The 27726-nt window shown below is 38.9% G+C and overlaps 2 long non-coding RNA genes across 2 annotated transcripts; one reads left to right on the forward strand and one right to left on the reverse strand.

Moving 5' to 3' along the window:
- Positions 1 to 57: 57 nt before the first annotated feature.
- LOC110222433 (uncharacterized) lies at positions 58 to 15608 on the reverse strand. Its single transcript, XR_002328384.2, has 3 exons — positions 15211 to 15608; positions 14954 to 15035; positions 58 to 139 (listed from the first exon to the last, which is right to left on the reverse strand). It is a non-coding gene; the product is annotated as an uncharacterized LOC110222433 (long non-coding RNA).
- On the forward strand, positions 13109 to 17926 carry LOC110222393 (uncharacterized). The gene is made up of 3 exons (XR_002328369.2): positions 13109 to 13301; positions 16619 to 16770; positions 17808 to 17926. It is a non-coding gene; the product is annotated as an uncharacterized LOC110222393 (long non-coding RNA).
- The last annotated feature ends 9800 nt before the right edge of the window (positions 17927 to 27726 follow it).

A 27726-nucleotide genomic window follows, 5' to 3' on the forward strand; every position in this document is an offset into this window, starting at 1 on the left:
CCTTCCCCAGGATACTGCCTATACCACAGCAGGCCATTAAAATTTCCCACTGAGTAACTGCAGTTCAGAGCGATATTCTCTCCCTCCTGGATTCTCAAGGTCGATGGACTCTGCTCCAACTTGTCTTGCCCTCTTGCCCCTGTTAAGAAAGACACAGATGACTGGTCATTAGGTAACTCCCTCAGAATCTGCTTTTTTTATTTACATAGTTTCCATACAGAATCCTAGGCAAGCCAGATCGAGTCCTTATCACTTTTTGTGGGGACTTTTCCTTGTTCCCATTCCAGAAACCCCAAACTCACATCCCAGCTGAATGCATAGGACCACTAATGAAACTCCCGCAGGATTCTTCATTCTTCAGTATATCCGCATTCACCGAGGAGTCAGTTCTGGGCCCTGGGATGACAATTCACCCTGGCTCCCAATTGAAGGAGCTAGTTCTCTCCTTTATTTCTTGTTCTCCTATTTCAGCAGAAACAAGAGAGCTTCGGATAATGTCAACCAATCAGCAATAATTTCTGTTTCTCCCACATGCTCAAGCCTTTCTTTCCCCCCACATACAGGTAAAATTGCTCAATGTGCCATTTAGGTTCTGCAATAATGGAACTACTGCCATCTTGTGGCCAATTGATGAAAAACCATCCCTATGCTTAGAATCGTATTAACTGGCACATATACTGCATATATTATTGGAGCTAAATAAAGGTCATTGACAATGCTTCATTAACAGATGGAATGCACCAGCCCTTTGAAATAACTTCATGGCTCCCAAGGGGACCTCAAAAAAATAAGTTTGGAACCACTGCTCTAGGTCAGTTTCCTCATTTATAAAATGAGGCAGTTAGACTAGTTATTCTCGGAGGCCCCTTTCAGCTCTAACATTCTACGAGTTCTAAAAATGTATGGCTTGGCCACTAAATTATAATGCTATTATGATGGCAGTATAATGGAAATCAATGAACTATGCCCACCAGAGGGTGGTAGTGAGTGAGGTACAGCAATCCAAAAATTTAGTGCAAGGCATCAGGTGGTCCTTTCATTGTGTCTGCCTGTATGCCTGCTACATGTTTGGGACGGAATTCCCAGAAAAATAAGGATTTCTCAAATATTTGAGGTCCATTTGACTGGAATTTAAAGAGGGGAGCTAAAGCATGACAAATGCTTGATTTGAATCCTGTCTCAAATGCTTTTATTCTTTTTTTCTTTTTTTTCAAATGTTTTTATAATTGATGATGACACTGGGCATGTAGTAGTGCTTTCACAGTTATCACTAAGGGGCCCTACTAAAGTTATAATGAATTCAGCTAAGGTACTGGAGGGGATGTAAGCCAATGCTTGTTTGCGTATCCATTGCCCACACGAAATCAGGATGAATCTAGGGGACAGAGAAAGTAAGACTAATTAAAATCAAGCCAGTAGTTCTAAAAGGAAATGGACATATAATCAGTCTTTTTCGTCCATCTCCTGTTTTAGAAACCTATGTTTGGAGTACGTGGGTTGAATTTGCTCGGTTTATTGATGTGAAGAGGTAGGGAAGATAATGATAATAAGTGATAGCAAAGTTAAAGATGCATAGAGTTGATGAAAAAAGGAGTTTAGAGTAATTTACCAATCTCAGAAGCCTACTCATAGCAAATCAGTCTAACATTTTAAATGTATTTATTATAAATAGTAGCCATCAAAAAGGATATTCAAATACATGAACAAGAAATTTTAGCATTCAGATGAAATGTAGTTTCATCATTTACAGCTTTTTACAAATGTTTTAAAATATGCGTGTTAACTTTAATAAAGTAAATTCAAAATTGTCTTTTGTTTCTCTTCCCTTCTGAACGTTTTCTTCCACCCTCTGTATAGTTTCCCAGACTTCTTTGTTACAGCGTATTATTATTATTGTTATTGTTATTATAACATGTAAGGTATTTAGGGAGGACTAGCACCCCTAGTGTGAGGGCTTGCTGAGCCCTTTTCAGGGCTGCTCATCCACCTTTGGCGCCCACCTTCATCCAATTCTCACTTGTGGCTCCAAGAAGCTATAGTATATGCAGCCTCCACACCCCACTAAAGTGGTCTCGACAGATGGTCTAAACCAAGGCTGAGGGTAACCCATGGCCCCAAATCCACTGGTGAGTTAGGGGGATGCCTAGCCCAAGTATGTGTGTGAAGACTTCTCCAGCAGAGTAGGCTGATGAGAACAATTTGTTCCAACGATCGTGAAGGCAGCTGAAGCAGGCACTGCGGAGCACTTAGAGCTTGGTCAAATATCAGGACACCAAGGTCATCCACTGCATCCTGGGCCATCACTAGTCATCTTGACTTTTGTCCTGCCACTGGATTTCAATGACACTGGAAGAGCGAGTGAGGCTGACAACTTTGTGCAACTCTGCCTCACTTAAAATCCAACTCACACACAAGTCAAGGCATCACCCTGTGAAGTTACTGGTCCTCTTTGAAATCAAAATATGAACAACAACAATTTACATAGCAGTAGTCATGGGGTAAACTGCTACTTTGGTTCTTCTTTCTTCATGCTACATCACTATATGTAAGTTTTCCCCATATTTCATCATATTCTTTGTTTGACATTGCTTATGACATATTATTCTATTACATACACACACCTTACATGTTCATAGGCTACAAATTATTTATTCTTCAATCATTGTTTTCAGGATTTCTTTTTTCTTTCTTTCTTTCTATTTTTTTTTTTGACCATCGCAAATAATGTTGCTAACAGTATTTTTGCAGAGATAAGTCTTTTGCTCCTGTCAATAGTTACTTCGGGCAGAGCTCAAGTAGTAGGATCATTGAGTCAAAAGGTCTGAACAGTTTTGTGACTTGCAGTTTAATACCACGTTATCTTTACATGTGAAAAGATTGCGCCAACTGACCACTCCACCAATAGTGCTATAGTGTCCCTATTTCTACACTGGAAGATGAGCATTCACTAGCAGTAATCATTTTGTAACTATATTTACCAATTTAATGGACATACGATGTCTTAATTTTCACTTTTTCATTATCAGAATGTGAATGATTTTTCAGGTACATATTGATTGTGTTTCTTCTTTCAAAAGCTGTCTTTCCTATGCTTCAAGCATTTATCTATTAGGAAATGGATCTTACTCATAAATTTGTGTTAATTTAAATTTTGTAAGTGTTGATTAAGTCTATTAAGTGTAAGCATTATACTAGGGGCAAGGGATATAAAAACAAAAAAAAAATTGTCCATGCCCTCAAGGAACTTATATTCTCCTAAGGAGAAACAATAGATACAAGATGATTTGAGGGGCAGAAGAGCACTATTTGACCAAGGGGATCAGAAAAAGCTTTAAGATCATTGATTTTGCATTCAAAGGGATCTTGGAGGAAAAACTGACCCCTTCATTTTATAGATGAGGAAACTGAGGCACAGAAAGTCTAAGAGACTCATAGCTAATAATTGTCAGAGGTAGGATTTGAACCCAGGTCTTCCTGACTCCACATGCAGCCCCTTCCACTATTGCCTCTCTGTAGAAAATGGCCCTGAGTTAGTGCTTGAAGGAATTTGAGGACTCTAAAAGGCAGAGATTGGGTGGCAATTCCTTGCAGACAAGTGGGATATCTCTTACTGAGCAAGGAAGTGGGAATGCTGAATTCACAGAAATGCAGTTAGGCCAAATTAGTAATGTCAGTCTTTTTATCAAAAGAAAATTATGCAGAGAGTTTTCTCCTATCTACTTCTTTTAAATTCTGTATATGTTTCTTTTAAATTTGCAAAAACTCTTATTTTTACGTATAGTCAGGTCCATCTATTACACTAATTGTTTCTTCAATTTATTGAATAGCTAAGACTTTCTTCTCTCTACACTTACACATTCCATTAAAATCTAATTTGATTAAATACTAATAAAGTCATGTATTTTTATATTTGTATCACTAATTCATTTGAAATTTAATGTATGTGGTATGAGGTATGGATCTAATTCCATCTTTTCACCACAGTGCTATCCAATTTTCTAAATAATTTTAATTAAATAATGAATTCCTTCATTATTTTGTGATCCTAGATTTACAATGTACTAGGCTGTTGAATGCCTTTGGATAGTTCTGGATTAATCTGTTCTATCGATCTGTTTTTCTACTCATTTTATCTAGGATGGTATATTTTGGACAATTACTGCTTTATTATAAAATTGATATCTGGGAGTGCAAGTTTCCTTGTCCTTCCTTTCTCCACTCCCCCAATAACCACTGATATTATAGTCTATTCATTTTTCTACATGAATTTTATTTTAATTAATTCTATTAAACATCTCATTTATATTTTAATTAGTATTGCATTACATCTATAATTAATTATGATATTATTGGCCTCTTTACTTTATTGCCTTTCTTAGTCAAATATATCAAAAAGCTCTTTAGTTATTTAATTCATTTATGTTAAAATTGCCTTACAGTAGTGTTTATATACAGGTTATATCTATCTTGGTAAGTTAATATTCAAGCATTTGATACTTTTTATTGTAAATGGTATTTCTTTTTCTACAAATTTCCTCGATATTTATATGTGTGTGCTTTTTGGTTTTCAGTCATTTCACTCATGTCTGACTCTTCATTTGAAGTTTTCTTGGCAAAGATACTGGAATGGTTTGCCATTTTTTTCTCCAGCTCATTTTACAGATGAGGAATGGAGGCAAACAGGGTTAAGTGACTTGCCCAGGGTCACACAGCTAGTAAGTGTCTGAGGCCATATTGGAACTGAGAAAGATGAGTCCTCCTGGCTTAAGGCCCTGCACTATATCTACTTCACCATCTAATGTCCTGATATGTATATGTGTCTATGTATGGATATACATGCATAGACACATATACATATACACATACAAATACATACAAACATACATACACACAGGGACAGTTAAGTGATAAAGTGAATAGAGTACCGGACCTTAAATCGGGAAGATTCATATTCCTGGGTTGTACACATACATATGCCCACATACATCTGATTCAATTCAATTCAACAAGCATTCATTAAATGCCGACTATGTTCCAAGAAATGAGATGCAAACACAAAAAGAAATAGTTCTTGTCATCAAGAAAAAATGCATTCTATTGGAGGAAGACAATATGTATAGAGAAAACTAAATATAAAATATATATGAAGCTATTTCCAGGGAGAAGGAAGAGAAGAGGGGAAGTATTTATATAATGCCTACTATGTGGCAGGCACTGTGCTAAGTGTTTTTCACAGATAGGAATACAAGTCATTTGATCTTCTCAACAGCCCTGCAATTTAAATGCTTTTAATATCCCCACTTTACAGTTGAGGCAACAGAGGCTTGACTGGGTCATACAACTAGTAAGTGTTAGAGGCTAGATTTGAATACTCCAGCACTAGCTACTTCTAGTAACTACAGCAACACTAGAGCACACTTTGAACTCCAGGGCTCTGGACAGGTTTCCTCTATGTGGTTTCTCTTGAGCTGAGCTTTGAAGGAAGCTAGAGATTCTAAAAGGTAAAAGTGAGGAGCATTCCAGACACACAGCTAACGTCCATCAGAGGAAAAACTTGATCCAAGGAATCTAGGACTCCAACAACAGCTCACCATCCACAATATTATGCTGCCTCTTCCAGAGTTTTTAACTGGTGTCTTTTGTTTTTAAGTAAGTAGGTGTTACAAAGGTGACCCAACAATCTTGGCACAATTTTAAATGATTAATCATACTAAATTTTAAGCTGCTGAAACTTTAAAATGAACTAAAACTTTTGGGACACCTTTCACTTTAACAAAGGATCTTAGTGAAATTTTTATTTATGTTTACTAATTAATAATCATGTAATTTTTCTATAAATGATTTATTTTATACTATTTGGTCATTAATATTGAATCATACATATGTTACTAATATAAAAATGCTACTTGATCCAAAATAATAATTTTCCAATGTATCATTGTATTGTATTTGCTCTGATTAGAGAAACATTTGAATATAAAAAAATTAAACAGGGTGTCACCTTTCTTTCTGAAAATAATTTGTACGATGTCATGGAATATGAATTCTCTAAAAGTTTAATTGAATTCATTTATGAGTCTCTCTGTTCTCTGTATGTGTGTGATTGTGTGTGGTAGGGATGGATAGGTCATTAATGGTCTATTACATTTCTGTTTCTGAGGTTAATGTATTTAGCTTACCTATTTCCTGTTTTATCAACATGTATATTTTAAATTCATTTTTAATATTAGTGAGTTTCTTTTACATTAACAGTTCTATTGGCAAGTAGCACTACATAATAGTCTCTGAGAATTTTATTTCGTCTTCAGTCATTGTGATCTTTCCTTTCCCATTTCTAAATGTGGTAATTTGATTTTCTCCTCTCCTCTTTTTGATTAAATTTACTAATGCTTTTTCAATGTTATTGGTCTTTTTAATAAGTTCTGTTTCGTGTATTAATTCAAGCATTCCTTTATTTTAAAATGTTGCCATTTCTCCTTTAATTCTGAGGATGTCTTATGTTGTGCTTGCTTCTGTTATATTAATTTATTCTTTCTTATTCTTAACTGCAAACTCAAATCATTAATTTTACACGTTGAATATATGTCTGCTAAATATATATGCACTTGTCTCTGAATACGTCTTTGGCTGCACCCAATAAATTTTAATATGTTGTATTTGTGCTGTTGTTATCTTCAATATAGTTATTATATACTTTATCATATAGTAATTTGTCCTCTAACCCAGACATAATTCAGCAAGTAATTTGATGTTAGGAGAGATGTTTGTATCTTGCGTAAGGGAATATCTTCCAAAAGTTCTCATCCTTCAACCTTGCCAGTCTTTACCATATGATTTATTCCTGCCCATATCCATTATGAACTTCAAAGCCAATGCAAATGATGAAGATGATAACAGTTCACGTTTATATAGTGCTTTCTCCCAGTCAGTCAGTCACTAAACATTAAGTACCTACTATGTAGGAGGCACTTGGCTAAAAGTGGAGGATACAAAGAAACGGTAAGAGATAGCCCCTGCTCTCACAATTTTTTTGTTTTTTGGCGAAGCAATCATGGTTAAGTGACTTGCCCAGGGTCACACAGCTAGTAAGCATCAAGTGTCTGAGGACAGATTTGAACTCAAGTCCTCCTGACTCCAAGGCCAGAGCTCTATCCACTGCACCACCTAGCTGCCTGTGGAGCTCACAATTTAATGGAGGAGACAATATGCAAACAACTTTCTACAATAAGATATCAAAAGGATAGACTGAAAATAATCAACAGAAAGAAGTCACTGGAATTAAGGGGGAATAGGAAAAGGCTTCTTATAGAAGGTGAGATTTTAGCTGGAACCTGAAGGAAGTCAGGGAAGCCAGGAGGTAGAAATGGGAAACGAGAGCATTCCAGGAATGGACAGCCAATGAGAATGTCCAGAATTGGGAGATGGAGCTTCTTCTTCAAAGACTAGCAAAATGGCCAATGTCACTAGATTGCAAAGTATCTGGGGAGGTGGCAGGGGGAGGTGTAAGATATAAGGGGACTGGGAAGGAAGGGTAGGTGACAGGTTTTGAAGGGCTTTGAATGCCAAAAAGAGGATTTTTATATTTTATACTAGAGATGATAAGGAGTCACTAAATTTTTTCAGTAGGGGAGTGACACAGTCAGATCTGCACTTTTGGAAGATCACTTTGACAGCTGAGTGGAAGATGGACTGCAGAGGAGAGAAACACCCACCAAGGAAACCAAAGAGCAGGTGATTGCAATTGTCAAGGAATGAGGAGATGAGGGCCTGCATCCAAGCTGTAGCAGTATCAGAGGAGACAAGGGGGTGTATGAGAGAGATGTTACAGAGGTAAAATCAACAAGTCTTGTTCATAGAATGGATAAGGGGTGAGAGGTAGTAAGGAGTCAAGGATGATACCCAAGTTGCTAGACTGAAGGACCAGAGGATAGTAGCTCAACAGCAAAATAAGGAAATTCGAAAGAGGGAAGTGTTTGGAGGAGAAAGACAAGTTCTATTTGGGACACATTGAGTTGTCTATAGGACATCCAATTCAAGATGCTTAATAGACAGTTAAAGATGGGAGACTGGGAGTCAACAGAGATTAGAGCTAAATAAGAAGATTTGAGAATCATTGGCACAGAGATGATGATTGAAACCATGGGCACTGATGAAATCTCCAAGTGGAAAGAACAAAGGGCCCAGAACAAAGTCCTGGGTAACACCAATGGTTAACAGGCATGACCTGGATAAAGTTACAGCAAAGGAGGCTAAGAAGCAACAGTCCAATAGGAAGAAAACTAGGAGTAAGTATTATCACAAAAACCTAGAGAAAAGAGAATATCAAAGAGAAGAGAATGGATGATGGTGTCAAAGTCTGCGGAGCTCAAGTGGGATGAGGACTGAGAAAAAAACCATTGGATTTGGCAATTAAGAAATCATTAGTAACTTTAAAGAGATTTCTTTCAGTTAAATCATGAGGTCAGAAGCCAGACTGTAGAGAGTTAAAAAGACAAGAAAAAGAAAGGAAGAGGAGGCAACTATTCTAGATGGTTTTCTCAAGGAGTTTAGTCACAAAAGGGAGGAGAGATATGGAACAATAGTTAGTAGGGATGGATAGATCAAATGAGGGCTTTCTGAGGATGGGAAAGATGGGTCCATGTTTGTAAGCAGTAAAGAAGCAACCAGTAGATGAGGAGAAATCAAAGATAAGTGAGAGGGTAGGGATGATGGAGGAGTAAGATGATGGAGGAGAAGACAGGATAGAATGGGGGATTACTTATGCATGTAGAAGGGTTATCTTTGGCAATGAAAAGGGACACCTCATTATGTGCTATAGGGGTGAAGGAGGAAATAGTAGCAGAAGGCACCTGGGTAATATGAGATAAGGTGGAGGGGAAAAGATAGAGCACTCAGTAAATGGCCTCAATTTTTTCAGTAAAATATGAAGCAAGATTCTCATTCAAGAGGGTTGGGGGAAGGTTATCCATGGGTGATTTGAAAAGGGTTAAAAAGGTTTGGAAGAGTCACTATGGTGAGTGGTAGAATGAGTTAATAAGGAAAATATAAAAGATTGCCTTGCACTGGCGAGGGCCCAGTTTAGGTTGTATAACAAAAATTTGTAGTGGATCCTGTAAGCAAAGTTTTGGGATTTTCTCCAGTTTACTCAGCAGTATGTATCTAGGAACAAAGGTAATGTATGTTGGGAGAGCAATATGAGGCTGAGGCTTTGTGGGGGCAAGTCTAATGATATAATAAAGGGCCATGGACTCATGAAAAGAAAACAGTGTGAAGCTGAACTGGTTCAGTAAGCGGTCAAGATGGCGAAGGCAAAAGAGTGTAGCTAGTTCAGGAGTGATAGCCTGGGAAAGAATGGAAGAGTGATCAGCATAGATGAAGAACAGAATTTGGTATTAGAAGGATACAGATTAGAAGAGGGAGAGGTATCAAGCCAATAACTTGTAGTCAGATAAGGGAACTTCAGAGTTCATTAACATGGACTTGGTACATTTGTGGGTTGTGACAAAATCAAGGATATAACCATCTTTGCATGTGACTGAGGGGGAGGTTAGAGGAGTGCTCTTATTGTGCCATTTCAGTCATGTGTGACTCTTTGTGACCCCATTTAGAGTTTTCTTGGCAAAGATCCTGGAGTGGCTTGCCATTTCTTTCTCCAGCTTAGCTTATAGATGAGGAAACTGAGGCAAACAGGGTTAAGTGCCTTGTCCAGGTTCACACAGCTAGTAAGTGTCTGAAGCTATATTCAAACTAAGGAAGAAGAGTCTTCCTGATTCCAAACCCAGTGCTCTATTCACTGTGCCACCTAGCTGCCTGGTAGAGGAATGCTGGTCATCCAAAATGAGTAGGTTTTGAGGAACTGGGAGGGGAGGGTATTTGAAAAAGTACTAATATGTATGTTAAAGTCCACTAGTATGAGGACAAGAGTTGTAAGTCAGGAAAGAAGAGGAATGTCCTGGAGAACAATAGACAACAGCCACCAGAATTTTGATTGTATTGTATGAATGGATTGAATGAACCTCAAAGCAAGAGGTTATAGAGTGATGGGGTTAGAGGGAGAACCTGGAAACAGCAAGGGGGTGGGCAAGGAATATTCCTGCTCTTCCACTTCACCCAGATCAGGAGAAATGAGTGAAAATGCAGCCGGTACTGGAAAGGGAGGCCAGAGAGGGTGTGTCATCAGGAGAGAGCAAGATCTCAGTGACAACAAGAAGATGGAAGAAATAGAAAAGAAAAAGATGTAAGGCAAAAGCAAACTTGAATCTTGTGAAGCAGGCACTTCAGAGAGCACAGTGGAAGGTAGCTTTAGAGTGGGCCATTGGAATAGAGTTGGGTTGAGGAGAACAGGAACAATGGGAGACAGAGAACAGGGTTTGAATGATAACCAATGGAGCTTCAGAATCTTTGAGATGGAGAGGACATGTTTGGGTTGGGGGAAGTTTGTTAATCATCAAGGAATCAATTTAAGTAAATTTTCATTTTCCATAGAATTTTGGCCTTTGAGTGGCATCCACTCAGGGTCTTAGGTAGTTCAGGCAAGGTGTCAGGTGCTCATACATGAAGGAAGGGTGTTACTCCCCTTTCACCAAGACAGAAAACCAAGATGGAGACTTGATGGAATGGTCTTTCTCTTCTTCCTTGGAAGGAAAGAGTCTGATACTTGAAATGGTATTTCTCCTCTTCCAGCAGGAGGCAAGAGATCTGACTTGATGGAATGGTGTTTTTTACCCTTACCCCAAAGTAAGGAGACTAGTGCATGAAAGGAGGGTGTTCTCTTCTTCCCAAGGAAGACTAGAGACCAGGAAAAAGATTTAGCCTGATGGAATGACATTTTCTCCCCTTAGAAGAACACAGAGGACACAAGAAAGAAGGCAGACTCATGATGGAATGGTGTCTCTCTTTCCCTAGTGATGAAATAGTATTTCTCCTCTTCCTTCTGGGTGCTGGAGACAAAGCAGAACTTGGAGCCATACAGCATCACCATAAAAAATATTGCTATTAAAAAGGTGGTCCTTTGTTTCAGAAAGAAATTTTTAGCCACTGAAAACGCTCCATAGTTTCCTAAAGGCCATCCAGCCCATTCACTTAGTCCCATTCAATGCCATGTAATATATCTAAGATACATGTACCTACGAATGAGCTCCATGCCACATCCATCCAACCTTACATCATAGACAGCACGATTGGCAGCTTTCGTCCACTTGGTTTCTTTCCCTGTGTAAGTAATTAGGTAGCACAACGCCATCTCCAAGCAGAAATATCAGCTAGAACCTTGCCCTGTATAAGGAATTCCTTGAACATTTTGACTCTTACTAAACACTCTTCACAATGGGAACAAACACCTTTTGCAAGCATGTGTCTCCCTTCTTTTGTTTCACTTCATATTGATAATCAATCATTGAGCAAAGTGATCTCTGTTGTGACATCTTTTGAGCAAATTTGTCTAAGATTATATGATACATATATGTACATATGGATGTGGATATAGATGGCATTTTTACATTTGTTATTTAAATTATTTTTCTTGTACATTATATATATATATATACATATATATATATATATATATATATGTCCTTTACAAGTAAAGAATATACTTTGTGTATATATTCCTTATCAGTAGGGATTGTGTAATGTGTATATACATATATATGACATGTAATCTCATACAAAATTCCTAGATGAAATCTAGGCCTAGAGTCAGGAAGACTTGAGTTCGTAATCTGGTCTCAGACTTTTATTAGCTTTCTGACCTTGGGAAAGTCACTTAACCTCTTTTTGCCTCACTGTAAAAATGATTATAATAATAGCACCTATCTCAAAAGATTGTTGTGAGGATAAAACAAGATACTTTTGAAGTGTTTAGCTCAGTGCCTGGCACATAGTAGGTGCTGTATAAACGCTAATTATCATCATCATCATCATCATCATCATCATCATTATATATGCACGAGAGACTCCTTATTGAAGGAGAACTTTTAAGGTATTGTTTGATTCTACTGAATCAGATGTGGTTTTATATTCAATAAACAATGAGTAAAATCTATTCTCTACACTTTTTTGTCAGCCGCGTCATTGTAAAGACACGGCAAGAGGCGATGTGGCATAACAGATCTAGAGCTCACCCTGGAGTCAGGATGACCTAGTTCAAGTCCTCTCTATGACATGTACTGGTTGTATCACCCTGGGAAAGTCACATAACCACTCAGTGTTCCATGTCCCTTTTCAAGACCAAATTACAGCAGTTGCTGCTTTGCATGAGGAGAGAGGATTCCTCCCTATACTGATGGAATTATAGGGCAAAACAAACACAAACAAAAGCATGCTGTTGGGTCAGTCCCAGGTCTGTGGTTGCAAGAAGAAAATCATTCCTAGAAGCCTGCCTGTTCTTTTCTCATGTCTTAATCAAGTATACATTCTCAAAAACATTTTGCCCAAGGCGATATAGCTGGCAAAAAGTCAGAGATTGAACCTTGGCCCCCCAACTTCAGACACACCACTAAGTCTACATCTTGTTAAGGAGTAAAGCAATGTTGGCTGCTGATAGAAAGTAGGTCAAAGGCACCCAGCTTCCCAGGCATCACCTGCACAGTCTTGCTCCCAAGCTGATTTGCCTGGAAATATGGGGCATTGCAGAAATTAGAAAGAAGCCCCTCGTTGCAGCCACACTCAGCTTCCTTGCACTTTGGCCAAGTGGAGTCCTCAGGATGATTTGAAAGCAACAAAGCTACTGACCCAAATATAAGATAGGAGTTAAAAGAAATGTTAGATCATAACTCAAATAAGAGGTTAACTGGAGGAAAATAAACCAATAGCAGGAGAAAAGCAGTTTAAATGACAGACCTCAAAATGCCTGAGGCCTTCTCTAGTTCCCTGGCTGGGTACGAATGACTCAATTCTCTATGACAGAATAGCTAAGGGTAGCCTTACCTTTTTAACTGCAGAACTGGTAAACCCCTAGCCCTATAGTGAATGAGCTGCATAGAAGCTGTCCTCCAACGGACACCATTTCTGTGTGTCTTAGGGCAGAGGGAAGAATTTAATTTCAAATACATTTCTGTGTTGTGTAATTAAATGCCTTTCACTTTAAACCAATGTTTCCTGTGGTTGGCCTAGTAAACAATCAATTGGAACTCATGAGTTATGGTTCCGAGGGGATGCTGGCTGTCAAGGTGTCTCCATCCTGGAGCGTCTTAGTGGGTATCAACATGTGAAGTAGTTACACCATCATATAGACTAACAACCAAGGGTGTGCTGGAGCCAGCTTGTGCCATCTCTCCTCAGCCCAATGTCAAATTTTCAGTGTGAGCATTTATACCTTGGAAATAGACAAACTCTAAAAATCAAGACTTGATTTATTGATTGTTTTGTTGATTGTCTAGAATTAAGAAAATGATAGAGAAATGTAAATAATGCAGATTAAACTTAAAATTCCTGGGTTTTTTTTTTTCAGAAATCTGGCTATTAAATATTTACCAGCACACTTCTGCTAATAAGCATAGTTAAGTAGCTTTAGATGCACTAGAAAATCCTGGGTTGAAAATGTGTTGCTGCCAATGACTTATCACATGGAAGATATGGGAGATAAAGAGAACATTTTGTTCCCAGGACCATATTCACTGGAAAGAGTCTAATTTCTTCTATAGGAAAAGAAAAAGCAAGAGGCTGATTATACTCTCTGAGAATGCTCCAGGGGCTCTCGCTGGAAGCTCAGTCTGGCTCCCCATAGCAATACCGGTGATCCACTGTGGAACCTTAGTAAAATCATTTAACCCTCCCTTACTGAGGAGGAAGGACCAGATTATTTCTAAGGTTTCTTTGAGATCTAACTTTCTACGATTGTTAGAATCTATGCCCAGCCTGGCTATGCCCGGCCTGGGCTGGCCTGACTTAATTGTGGTTTGGGGTGGGGGGATGGGTCTGTTTCAGTTCATAATGACTTTAGGAAAATCAACCATAGACTCTCTAGGTATCCTACCCAGCTTAAAGTGTACCTAGGGAGGCAAGATCAGTATTAAAGCAAATTAAGAAACGTGGATTTCCAGAAGGACAAGTCAAACAATGTTCTCTGCCCTAAGGTATTCAGGGCTTTGTCAATCAGAGCAGAGTTGTGGTTGTTCAGTTATGTCTGACTCTTCCATGGATAGTAACTATCCATGGAGTTTTCTTGGCAAGGATACTGGAGTGGTTTGCCATTTCCTTGTCTTTTTCCAGTGAATTAAGGCAAAGAGAAGTTATGTGACTTGCCCATGGTCATATAGCTAGTAAGTGTCTTAGGCTGGATTTGAACTTGGGTCTTCCTAACTCCAGGACCAGCTTTCTATCCACTGAGCCACCTACAGAGCGAGTATTAATATGAAATGGAAAGGAACCAGGAAGATAATCATCAAGGACGTTTCAGGTCTGAAAACATATCCATTTGCAACGACAATCAAAACAACTTTGTTTCTGACTTTCTTACCCAGTCTCCCACCTCAGGTCCACTACCATGGAGGAAGGGGTTTTTTTAATTATTTTTTTACTTTTTTCAAATATTTTAATTATCTGTTTCAAGTAGGGGGAAGCGATTATGAGAATGTTTTAAGGACTGTTAGATTTGGGTCTCTGAGGCCAGAAAAGGAGGAATGAAATCAGTAATCTCAGCTACATGTTTCCCCCGGGGCCCCTGCCCCAGGTGGGAGCCTCACGCCCAACGATGATGTTTCCATACAGCTTCCCCTGTCTCATCTCTCACTGTGAGATCACTGAGGACACAGAAATACATCGCCGAGTCCTCCAGCTGCGAGTCGAAGATGGTGAGATTGATGGATTTCTCTGTTTTCTCCAAGATCACCGAATATCTATCCACCCTCACGTTCTCTTGGCTGTAGGAATCCTGGCGAATAAGGAGAACCATCTCCCCACTTAGAGACTGTTTGTACCAGAACAAAATCACACTGGCCCAGGAGTTTCATACCTGCAGCTCAGAGTCACAGCTTCCCCCTCCTGTACAGATGTTGATGCTGGGGCTTGAATAACGTCCTTGACCGTGTTAGCTCCTACAGGAAAGAGAAGACACAAAGGGTTGATCCTCTGCCATGACCCATCAATAACATCCCAATTCAGGACTCAAACAATTTCGAAGAATACAGTTATTTCCTCAATCCTCCTTTTCCTCTCCCAATATCTTAAGTCCCCAGTTCATGAGATTTCTCTGGTTTGGGGCTTCTTTACCAAGAATGATGGGGCTCACAATTGCCCACAAAAGAATAGAGAGAATAGGACTCATCTTCTTTTCCGGTGTCTAACAAGGCTCTCTGTAAAGTCAGTGGGGCTCTGTGACACTTACTACTGCCCTAGAACAGGAAATGGGGTTTCTACGTGCGACAAATTTAGATCTGATATGGCTTACTTATCTACAAATGGAGAGGTGTATTCTGACCTTCCATTTATTCTCTTTGTTTTCCCTTGGTCACTGAAAAAAACTTTGCCAAGAGGCAGTAGGCTATAATGGATAGCAAACTGGCCTTAGAGTCAAAAACACCTGGATTCAAATTCTACTCATGTCGCCTGTGGGACCCTGCACTAGTCATTTAACTTCTTAGTGTCCCAGATACTTCACTGGGTCTGTAAGCTGTATATCAGTTACTGATCTGCATTGGTAGAGGGAGTTTCCATGTTGGGAATTCCCTACCCAAAGGAAATAACAGATTAGGAGGAAAAAAAAAAACCTTTTTGAAACCTTAAAGTACCATATTATTATCAGTCACTAGTTGTACTGGTATTGGCAGGTACGTGAATAATATTAACTGATTTTGTGGAGAGCTTTAATGTTTGTAAAGAGTTTTACATATACTATCTCACTTAAGTCCTACAACAACCTTTATGAGGTAGATGCTATTATTATCCCCATTTAATAGATGAGGAAATGAGTCTTCAAGAAGTTAAGTGACTTATGCAGAGTTACACAGACATCTCATTTCCCACCTGGCTGCACTCATTTTGGACTTCTTTGATTTCTCCCACCATAAGCCTCTGTCAGGTATCTTCCCCCACCCACCCACCCAAACTACTTTTCAACTTTCTTTTGTTCGTTGTCTTCCCTCTTCAAACTGTAAGCTGCTTGAGGCCAGGGACTATTTTTCTTTTTTTGTATTTGTATTCCCAGTGCTTAGCACACTGCCTGGCACATAGTATGTGCTTAATAAATGTCAGCTAGGTGAGCACTGGGCCTAGAGTCAGGAAGACCTGAGCTCAAATCTGGCCTCAGACACTTACTAGCTATGTGACCCTGTTTGCCTCAGTTTGCTCATCTGTAAAATGAGTTGGAGAAGGAAATGGCAAAGCATTCCAGTATCTTTGCCAAGAAAAGCCCAAATGGGGTCACAAAGAGTCTGAAAATGGCTCACCGACAAACAGCAATAAATGTTTATGGGCTTTTGCCTATTGACACATATTAGTGTTACATATTGACACATGTAAGTGTTAGATCAGATCTTCCTGACTCTAAATCCAGCATTCTATCGGCAGCCCCACCTAGCAGCCAATATTCTCGCCAAATTGTATCAGGAACAATTCATAGAATAAGAACTCAACATCCTCCATCCATTGACTAAGATAAGCCGGAATTTTCCCTTTGCAGAAAAGGTATCTGTTCGTAAATGCCGTCACCCAGTCCTGGATCCCGCAGTGAGGTCAATCAGTGTGACTGGAGCGCCATCTGCAGGATGTCCATGGAAGATGCAGGTGCTGAATAACTACCGCAGCTGGCTGAGTCTCTCTCTACATTTCCAGGTGCTGATGTACAGAAAGCTGTTGTTTCGAGTGCAGCAATTAATCATCTGTTTCTCTCTCACATGAATATATTAATATCACAGTCATTTTTCCATAGTTTTATTCCTAGCTCCTAGCACCACCCCTTCCATGTAGAATAAATAATAAAATGCTTTTAGTACTGATTTTTTTTTTAACTGAGACAATGCCTTTCCCAGTGTAACCATAGACTGGAAAATGGGAGCCCTGTACCCTGAGAGCCTGTTACATCAGGAAAATAGAGTAAGAATACCCAAATGGACAAATTTTTGCTGGTAAATATGAAACTAAAGACCAGTAACTCTGGGGTGAGAACATGGAGTGGAGGGAGAACAGAAAGGAGAAGACTGAGATCAGGCAGACTTTTCTGAAACAAGTTGAGTTCTAGGGCTTTGACATACAGATGAAATGATGGGGGCAAAGAGCGGTATCCTATCCAAACCAATTTCCTCATTTTTTTTTATTCCAGCATCTGTGTCATGAGTTCGGGGTGTGGGAGAGAAAGAGATAAGGTATCAGTAAGTTCAGAGCTAAGAAGTAAAAGGACTGGAAAGAAATAAGTTTCCCATGAATATAGCCATTCTTAGCTAGACTAGCCATGCCCTTCTGCAGGAAAATTTTTTTTCTTCCTTACATTAAGCCTCTCATCTCATAGAGGTCTAATCTAGCAGGAGAGATTCAGCACATCCAATTTTCTCTGACCATTGCACAAGCCTTTTGTCTCATCTCATTTCCCCTAAATCAAGAAATGGGGAGAGGGGAATGAATATTTGGAGTTAGGTGAGCCAAGTATTACAATGTGGAAACACAAAAAGCAAGTTTTTTTCTCTCTCTACCATTTTTCTTAAGACTTATTTTGATTGTCATAGGTAACATAGCCTCAAGTCTGTGTAGAAACTCACAGTTCAGACACTTCTCCATTCAAAGTTTCTAGTTGTCTGAACAGAGAAGAATCTTTGCTCCTTTCAGGGCTCCTGGGAGTAAATCGTCAAGGATGGTCTTTGATCTTTTTCCCCTAGATGTCTCTCTGGAAGTAGAGAATGAGTCCAAATGCAACTGTGCTGCCCAATGGAGGATCATTCTCAAGTATTTAGAGGAACAACGTCACCATCTCCTTCTGTCTCCAGCCTCAAAGTTTGGAGTAGAAGTGTGTGTCACCCAACTTGGTCCCCCCCCAGATTCCTTCCCTAGATTCTCTCTCTGGTTCCTTACCCCCAAATTCCCTCCTTTACAAGCACAAGCCTTCTTCCCCTTCATCCTTCCTCTAGCCCTACCCCAAACCCTTGTTCTATTTTTTATTCCTCTGCTCAAAGACTTAGAGATGTCAGGGACTTAGAATCCATTCACTGTGTCCATTTCCCTTCCAGTCCCCCCCACCCCAGCTTTTGCTTCCTCCTTCCCACAACACACTCACCCGTTAGAGACAGAACGATGGTTATCCTGCCATTGTGAGTGACAGTGGGAGACAGATCCAGAGAATCCATGGCCACCCACTCTGCCACCTGGGCCAACGATCTACAGTCTTCTGGCCTCGGGTTTCTGCTGCCTTGAACACCCAGCTAGTGTGGCGCAGGCTAAACTTCCACCACTGGAAGCAAGAGCTACAGTAACAAAAAGGGTTTTCACTTTGTGGTGGGAAAGAAGAGTATCAAATAAGGGACAGGACTCCTGCAGGTGGATGAGACAATGATCATGGACAGGTAACTGGAACTTTGGAGCATGCCCAGATCATCTAATATGCAGGTACTCTGCTTCTGGGAGAAAGCATCCTGTGTGCCTTACCACATGGCAGTAGCATCCTTCACTTGGATGTATAAACATGATTAGAACACACTGCATCTTTAAAGCTACCAGACCAGGGGCAGCTAGGTGGCGCAGTGGGTACAGCACCGGTGCAGAAGTCAGGAGGACCTGAGTCCAAATCCGGCCTCAGACCAAACACTTGACACTTAATAGCTGTGTGACCCTGGGCAAGTCACTTAACCCCAATTGCCTAAAATAAAAAAATAAAACTACAAGACTAGAAGAGTCTCATTCTCTCTCTCCTGCACACTTTTTTTTTTTTTGCCTATACAGCTACAGAGAGGCATAGCACAGGCACCATGAACTGAACCAGTGAGGGGACAAAAGGCTGCCTTTTCCCTCCCTCTCCCCTTTTAGGTCTTGTGATCCTGAGAAATTGACCTTAGGTTTTTGTTTGTTCTGTTTCATCTGGCATGTGGGCTAGAACTCTGGACCTGGAACCAAAAAGATCTGAATTCATTTTAGCCTCAGACATTTACCAGCTGTGTGATCCTGAGCAAGTTACTTAACCTTTGCCTCAGTCTCCCCAACTACGAAACAGAAAGATCAAAAGAACCTCGCAACAAGGTTATTTTGAGGATGAATTTGTAAGACACTTAGTACAGTGCCTGGCACATAAAAGGCACTTAATAAATGCTTATTCTCTCCTCTTCTCCCAACACTTCTTTTTCTCAGGTTCAGATGCTACAGGTACAATCCCAACCAGACCAAGAATCATCAAGCCATAGTGACCCTGGAGCCAGAGATTCCCAGCTGAATGTTGCAGCCAGCCAAACCAGCAGGGAACCCCTGAGAAAGCAGAGTGCCTGGGACATGAGCCCAAGGCAGGCTTTGGACTTGGTACTTCGGACTGTGATATATAGGATCTGAGCAAAATTGTAAAATTTTCCTATCCTCTCCTCAGAGTATGAAATGGTGCTAAAGAGGGATTGTGTTGGAATATTTTGTTATTGTATTTTTGAGGTAAATATTCCTTTGTAAAAAAAAGACTAATCCAACTATCAAGTGGTTAAATAGAACTGGAATGCAGAAATTGTCCTACCATTGGATGAAGGATAGCTGGAGCCAATGGAGGAAGGCCTAGACACCTTAAAAATTCTTCTTAAGGATACTAGAAAACTCCTAGAGGAGCAGTGAAATGTACCACACCTGGTCTTCAGAAAGTAGGAGACAATGTAATCACTTTTACAGATAAGAGACAGAAAGTAGAACTACTTACCTTTGATTTTGCTTCTTTTTTCTCTTCCAAGGAGACTAATCTTTGGACTTGGAGGGACAGATCAAAAATGGTTAATAAAGAAATGATATTCAGTATAAGTAAGCAGAGGGTAAATGAATGGATACATCATTACTAAGCCATTATCAGTGATCACTGAAAAATCATGAAGAATGAGAGAGGTATCACAGGAGAAAGGAAAACGTCCTGATTTTTTTTTTAAGGAAAATGCTAGAATATGCAAATAATGGGCCAATCAACTTAACTTTAATTCTTGGAAAAAATTTTGAACATATTATTGAAGGGATGATTAGTGCACAGCTAGAAAAGGAAGTAGTGATCACATAGAGCCAACATAACTTTATCAGGAACAAGTTATGCCAGATTAACCTCATTTCATTTTTAGATAAGGATACCAGTCTAATAAAAGGATGCAGTATATGATTCATCTCCATATTATCAAAGCTTTTACCGATGTATATTATACCATGTCTAGGGAAAAGTTAGAGAGACGAGTTCAATGATAGCAAAGTTGGGAGGACTTAACTTGTTTGAATAGCCAAACCCAAAGAGAAGTCAATAATGGTTCAATGCCTACCTAGAAGAACATCTCTAGTGGAGTAACTGAGAGAGGCATTGCCCTATGCTGTTTATTGTATTTACTATTATTTAGATAAAGACATTTATGACTTCTTATATTTTTCAAGGGGTTTTTTTAGCTATATGCCCAATTCACTGATCAGCTCTTTCTCTCTTTTATTGATCTATACGTTTAGAGATACAAATTTTCCCCTAAGCACTGCTTTAGCTGTCTCCCATAAATTTTGGTATGTTGTCTCGTTATTGTCATTCTCTTTACTGAAATTATTGATTGTTTCTATGATTTATTCTTTGATTCACTCATTCTTTAGGATTAGATTATTTCATTTCCAATTATTTTTAATCTCTGCTTCCATGATGCTTTATTGAATGCAATTTTATTGCACTATGGTCTGAAAAGAATGCATTTTGGTTTTTCTGCATTTGGTCGTGAGGTTTTTATGCCCTAATACATAGTCAATTTTTGTGAAGATGTCATGTACAGTTGAGAAAAAGGTATACTTCTTTCTATTGCTATTCAGTTTTCTCCAGAGATCTACCATGTCTAACTTTTCTAAGATTCTATTCATCTCCTTAGCTTCTTTCTCATTTATCTTATGGTTACTTGCTTTTATTTCATCTTTATTGGTAGTGTATACACCCTTTCCATTTTTGATACTGGTAACTTGGTTTTCTTCCTTTTTACATCAAATTAACCAATGGTTTATCTATTTTTTTTTTCAAAAAACCAGTTCCTAGTTTTGTTCATTAGTTCAATGGATTTTTATGCTTCCAATTTTATTAGCCTTTCCTTTGATTTTCAGAATTTCCATTTTGGTGTTTTGTATTTTTTATTTGTTTTTTTCAGTTTTGATGGTATCATCAAATTTGCAAAGACAAAAAACTGGGAGGGAAAGCTAACACACTAGAATGAGGATCCAAAAAGGTTTGAATGTTGGACCAAATCAAAAATGTAGTAGAGAGAATTATAAAGTCTCATGAGAGTTCAAAAGATCAATTTCACAAATACAAGAAAGAGGACACATAGCTAGAGAGCATAGAAACATAGGATCATAGATTTAGAGCTAAGAGGGAACTTAGAAGTCATCTGATTTGACCCCCTCATCTTACAGACAAGGAAACAGAGGGGTAGGAGGAGTCTGGATGCAGGGAAACTTACTTAAAAGACTATTGCAGTAGTCCAGATCAATGGGGGTATAAATTAGGATGATAGTAATGAGAATGCAACGATGTTCTACAATATTTCTAATCTCTAAAATTCTGTAGTATTCCAGTTTTATCAAGAAAAGAAGGTGCTAGATAGATCCTGAGGCCAAGGCGACCACGTTTGGTATATTTAGAGAAATAGCTTTGTCTCATGGGTGAGATTCTCAGGCTTCATGTGACTCTTCCAAAACCAATAAATATATTTCTCTTGATTTTCTGTGGTACTGCCCTTCTCAGATACCTATGGGACACCTCATTCTACTGGCATCTGGCAAAAAGTTAAAGCCAAGGACATTTATTACCTGAATGAAAGACTAGAGATTACTTCCACTATAGATTAAGGAAGAAGTAGAGCATTATTTTTATTAAAAAGATATTCATTGAGTACCTGTATTTAAAGGCAGTTAGGTGGCACAGTGGATAGAGCACCGGATCTTCCACAATCTCCGATTCTTTATGCCTGTAATAATATTTGGGTATTTGAGGGCCTGACTCAGAAGTACCTTCTATTCTTATCTCGCACCATTCCCTTTTGCATACTCTTCTAACCAAACTAAACAGGTGACTAATTATGACAAATTAGCTTTATGATTTCCTAGTGCCACGTCTTTGTTCCTGCTTTGCCCTGCACCTATAATGCCACTCCTCCTGATCGCCACCTGAGAAAATACTTTCTATCCTTTAAAAGTTCAATACCACTTACTACATGAAACTCCCCTCTTCTATAATGATTTTCCCTCCTCTGAACTCTCACTGCACTTTGTATTTTTATTGTGCACTTAATAATCTCATTTTTATAATATGCATTTTTGCAAATGTTTATCTCTTCTATTATATTATAAGCTTTTTGAGGTCATAAGTTTTTCATTTTCTTTTTAATTATTGTGAACTTGATAAACATCAACAAACAATTTTTTTTCCTTATATAAAGAAAAAAAGGAAAAGAAGATTGTATGTGACACTGTGAATCTCTATTTTGTACAGCTTGGTTTGTTTTTAAGTATAAATGAAATATAACTTCATAGCTCCCACACTGCCTTATTTGTGCCCCCTTCTGAACTTACTTCTGCTCTCTTCTGTGTATTTTAATATTCCATTGATGATTTTCTCTTTTTTGTTTTCTTTTTTTTTTTTTGCTACTTTTAGTGGAGAGTTATCACTATCACAACTCCAACAATTTACCACAATTTACAATTTACCCCCACAAACTTGCTCCCAAAATAATAAAAAAAATTTAGCAAATAATCATAGTCATCCAAAATGAATCCATACACTGAGTCTAAAAATACATATCTTATTCTGCACTTTATTACTTTTCTGAAGAGCACCACTCTGAAATTTTAAATATTTATTTTTATATCTTTTTTCAGTATCTCTCAACTATCCTTTTTACTTAAAATGAAATTCATAAATGTTTACTGAGTTGAATTGTCTCATATGACTTACTTTTTTGTGTCGAGACTAATGCGACTTCATTAAAGACAAACAATATAGTAAAGGTAAGGCCAAGACTAGAACCTGGATTCTTAGTTCATCGCTCTTCAAAACAGACCTCCTTACCTCTCAAGGAAGAAGGCTTTGTATTTGCCTTTGATTGCACAAGAATTTGGGTTATTTGCTCTGTTACACCTACATACTCTAACAGCCACCCCTTACATTGTGAAGATGAGTTTATGTACTGGCTGCAGGTGGTTGGGAAACACTGTGTATCTACTGCACAGAAGTAGGTGGCTGAGTCTTCAGGCTTGCAGGCCAACAGGTGGAGGGAGCTATGCTTATTGGTGGTATCAAGTCTGGCTGTGAATCTCTCACTCACTCTTTCTTTTTCATTTGAACGTATTAACATCAGGAAGACAAGGCCCTTCCCAGGATCTTGTCTATACCAATGTAAATTGGTGATACTACTAGTATAACTGCAGTTCAGAGAACATCTCTCATCCTCCTGAACCATCACCGGCAGAGTACTCTGTTCCACCTTCTGGCTGCTGACCCCTGTTCAGAAAGACAACAGAAGACCATAACATCAAGTTATTATTCACCAAACTTGGCATTTGCTTTCCATGATCATTTTTCCCCCAGTCCCACAGTTGAAGTACACTGAGTTCCTAGCTCTTCCCCCTCTGCCTTGGGGGACATATTCCTGATCCCATCTCCAGAATTTTCCTCCGCAACTCACAATGAAGCTGAAGCCACATAATCACTAACGAGGCTCCCCAACACTTCTCCATTTCATGGAAGAGTCAATTCTGGGGCCTGAGTTATACACCTGGGCTCCCAAATCAAAGAAGTCCTCTCTCTTTTCTATGTTCCTCTTTCTTCTGCTTCTCTAAGAAACACAAGGGGTTCTCAGGCTGGCTGCCAACAAATCTGAAACAAGCTCTGACCTCACCAATCTAGAATCCACAATTCAGATCCAGCCACCTGTGAGCCATCTTTGTCCTATGAAGAGGAACAGAAACACTGCCATCTTGCGGACACAATAAGTCATGGCTCAATATTAATTTTTCAAATCACTACATGAAAAGATGATTCAGGAGTAACTGTGAAGCTATCTAAGTCCCTGCTTTCACTACCATTTTTGATTTCTCCCTTGACCCTTCTCACCACAATCTGAGAATAGAGTGACTACATCCCCTCTGCTGCTACAAAGCACTATGGGGGAAAATTGGGACTAGATGTCAAGGTAATTCACTTTCTCCTTCATATATTCCCTAGGGGAGGTATGTCTTGATTTTATAGGGCAACTAAAAATCGTAGGAGGTTAAACTTTGCTTTGACTGTGCCCGTGAGCTATTCAGAGCACGGAATTCCCTCCTGGTAAGGAACTTCTGCTATCAATGCAAGTTAGCACTTCCTCTGCAACTTAGAGTACTACAGCATTACCAGGGGTACCAAGAAGTTGAATGACTTGCCCAAGGTGCCACAGCTAATATGTAACAGAGGCAATGTGGCTGCTTTGAGCCCAAGTCTTTATGACTCCCAGGCCAGTTCTCTATCCATTAGGCCAAGGTGGATAGGCCTATTGCTGATCATAGATATGTGATAAATGAAGACACTTGGAACACTGAACTCTGAGTCTGAGCAATTTCAGTTTCCCCTACAAGAGTATTTCAGTCTCGTGGAAATGAAAGGGAGTGGCAGAATCAAGGAACAAAATCCCTGAGGCAGAGCTGATCTGATGTGTCATCTTCAACCTCCATCCTTTGTTCTAAGTTTCTCTGGAGCTTATTCATCAACCCTTCCACCTAAGGGTTTAGGAGCACAAGATCTACATGAAGGATTTAAGCAGGAATTACAAGGGCTTTTAAACCCTAAATCAGATAGCAGCTTGGGTTCAGAACGTGAACCCTCTAAGCAGGAGGAAGTTGAGGTGGCTATTGTTTTTAAGACATAATTTTAGGCAGGGAGCACCTGATGTTGATCCGTAGCTGGAACCAGTAGCTTATAACTTCTTTTATCTCACCACTCTTCCAGGGAGGGACTTTCTAGTAACTACACCTTAGCTGATAAAAGCCAAGGTACTCAAAAGAGATGAAGTCTAGAAGCTAGCAGAGATACCCTTGGCATCCATGAGACCAGTGCAGGCATAAAACCAACAGAGCACCATCTAGCAGGGACCACTCAAGATCAGAAGGGAGCAATAATCGGCAGAAATTACATACCTGGTCACCCGTGAAGAAGAGGCCCAAAGGAAACAGGGGTACAATGACATCACCCAGAAACCCTTGGTGACCCTGCAGCATCATAAGCATAAATCCATCTGTGTGACACATTCCCCAAAATATAGGATGCCCTTCTACTCTCTCCCAGAGTGGATTAGGGGTGGAAATGCAGGCTCAGTCTCTCTCTGTAGCCCAAGTGAATATCCCTAGCTGATTGAGGGGCTCAGAATTTTAGTGAAGGTCCCAGACTGCATTTAGGACCACCTTCTTCCCTCACCCAGCATTCTATGATCCTTTCTCTTCATTGTTCCCAGTTCACAGTCCCAGTGAAGAATCAGAGGTCATGTGTGTGGTCTCTGATTCATCTCCCGGCTCCATTACTCCTCTATTCTGTGGCAAGGGGAAAAAAAAATCTTTCTATTGGCCCACTAAGAGAAGGGCAGAAACCTTCTCAGCCACTGATGAGAAAACTGCTTCAAGTTCTCCACCCCTGTGCAGTGAAGCTCTGAGCAAAACAGGGCTGGAGATAAAAAAAAAAAAAATTAATAAAAAAACAAGGTTGGAGAAAGATAGATTTAGATAGCAAAATTTGAAAAATAATACATATATTCAGTACAACTGTAAAAACCAACAACAAGGACAAGACTTTCAAAACATACAGACTAAAGATTGGAATGACAATACTGGAATGACCTCTGAGGAGTCACAGCAAATAAACTGTTCTTGTTTCCTTTAAATTTATCTACATTTTTCTTGTCTTTATTTTCTAGAAAAACGTAATTTCTTTTTATAAATTTAACTTGGGCTTTATTCAATGTTCTGTTTATTTCTATTTTTGAGTTATTAAGTTTATGATGAAGATGATTTGAGGGTCTTTTCTTACAGTCTAGATTTGTAAGGGTTTTTTTATATGCCTAATTTTTCCTAACAAATTGCTACAGTATATTGAAATACATATTTTTAAAAAACCTTTAGTGGCTTAATTAATATAATTCTATTCTTTTATTTATAATTTTAAACATTTTAATTCATCTTTTAAATTTGAAACGTAGCGATATGTCATCAATGCATCTGTAGTTTTATTTTTAGAACACGATTGGCAAACTGCATTCAAAAATGCCCCCCATATACCAATATGAAATTAAATAAAACTATAACTAAAAGAAAGTCAAAGAAAATGAATTTTATAAAAACTCTGATGATTATTAAATAAACTAAAAAAAAAATTTAACAACTAATATATACTCCCCCTTCTCTTTTTCCTTTAAAATCCTTTTGTTTTGGGTCAGAATTAAGATTTTACTACTATAAGGAATTCCCAATGAGGAAGCTCTCTCTACCAATGCATATCAGCAATTGTCTAATTTAGAGTTTAGAAAGTTGCTTGAAGCACTGAGAATGTAAATGACTTGTCCATGGTCACCATACAAGACTGAACCTAGGCCTATTTGACACTAGATGTCTATCCACTATGCCACACTGTCCCTAACTGTGCAGCACCACCTCTTAGCAGTATGACCATCTCACATATCAACTATAAGAACTCTGGAACTTTTCCTCTAGTTTCCTTGTAGAGGAAATGGTTTGTGAGAATAGAACAGGAAAATATGTGCATCAAAGGTTAAGCCTCAAGCCTTGGGCCCATAAACACGGCATAGGGTCAAGCTTGATAACAGGACACACCCCAAAAGAAATGGCATTTAACTCCAGAGAGTATATTCTTCACCCACAGGTACCAACCCAGGTCAGAACCAACAAATTTATTAAGTGTAAGGCACTGAGTTAGATGCTCTGCAGAAAAGAGATTACAATGTAATTTTGGTAATGCGTATAAATACAAATACATTATACACACAATATAATGCACATACACACACATGCAATATACATACAAATAAATTTTGGGACATGGCAGTACATTATGTTTCATATGAGTGATACAAAACATCACCTGTGAGACAAAACCCATGAATGTCCACTCTACCTCCATCCTGGGCAAAACAGAGAGATCTAATCTCAAAGAAAAAAATAACCGTTATTTTATAGGTGCTAATTACTCTCAATATGGTTGTCCTACTAAGCTTTGACTTTAGACCGCCTGTTAATGTCACAACAAACACAGCCTCAACTTTCTCCTGAATGGCCTTATACTCACTGTCTTGTCTGGAAAAGGCCAAGGCATGTGTAAGTATTGACTTCATTTGTTTGCCCAGTTTGACCTCTGGATTCTTCCTTGACATATATTAAGAATTTTACATTTATTGAGTCCAAGTGACATTTTGATATCTTTAGAGAAAATTTCCATAGGATGTTATAGCTATTTTATATGTTTCTCAGTAGAGCCTTATAATTTGATATCAATCATGTAGGTAAAGCAATAAATGCAATGTTTTGGTGTGACTCCCTCTTTGACTTGAAGGACATCCTCAATTCTATACAGAAATTAAGAAC

Source organism: Phascolarctos cinereus, unplaced genomic scaffold (genome assembly GCF_003287225.1).
Source record: "Phascolarctos cinereus isolate Bilbo 61053 unplaced genomic scaffold, phaCin_HiC Scaffold_3;HRSCAF=262, whole genome shotgun sequence".
Lineage (NCBI taxonomy): Eukaryota > Metazoa > Chordata > Mammalia > Diprotodontia > Phascolarctidae > Phascolarctos > Phascolarctos cinereus.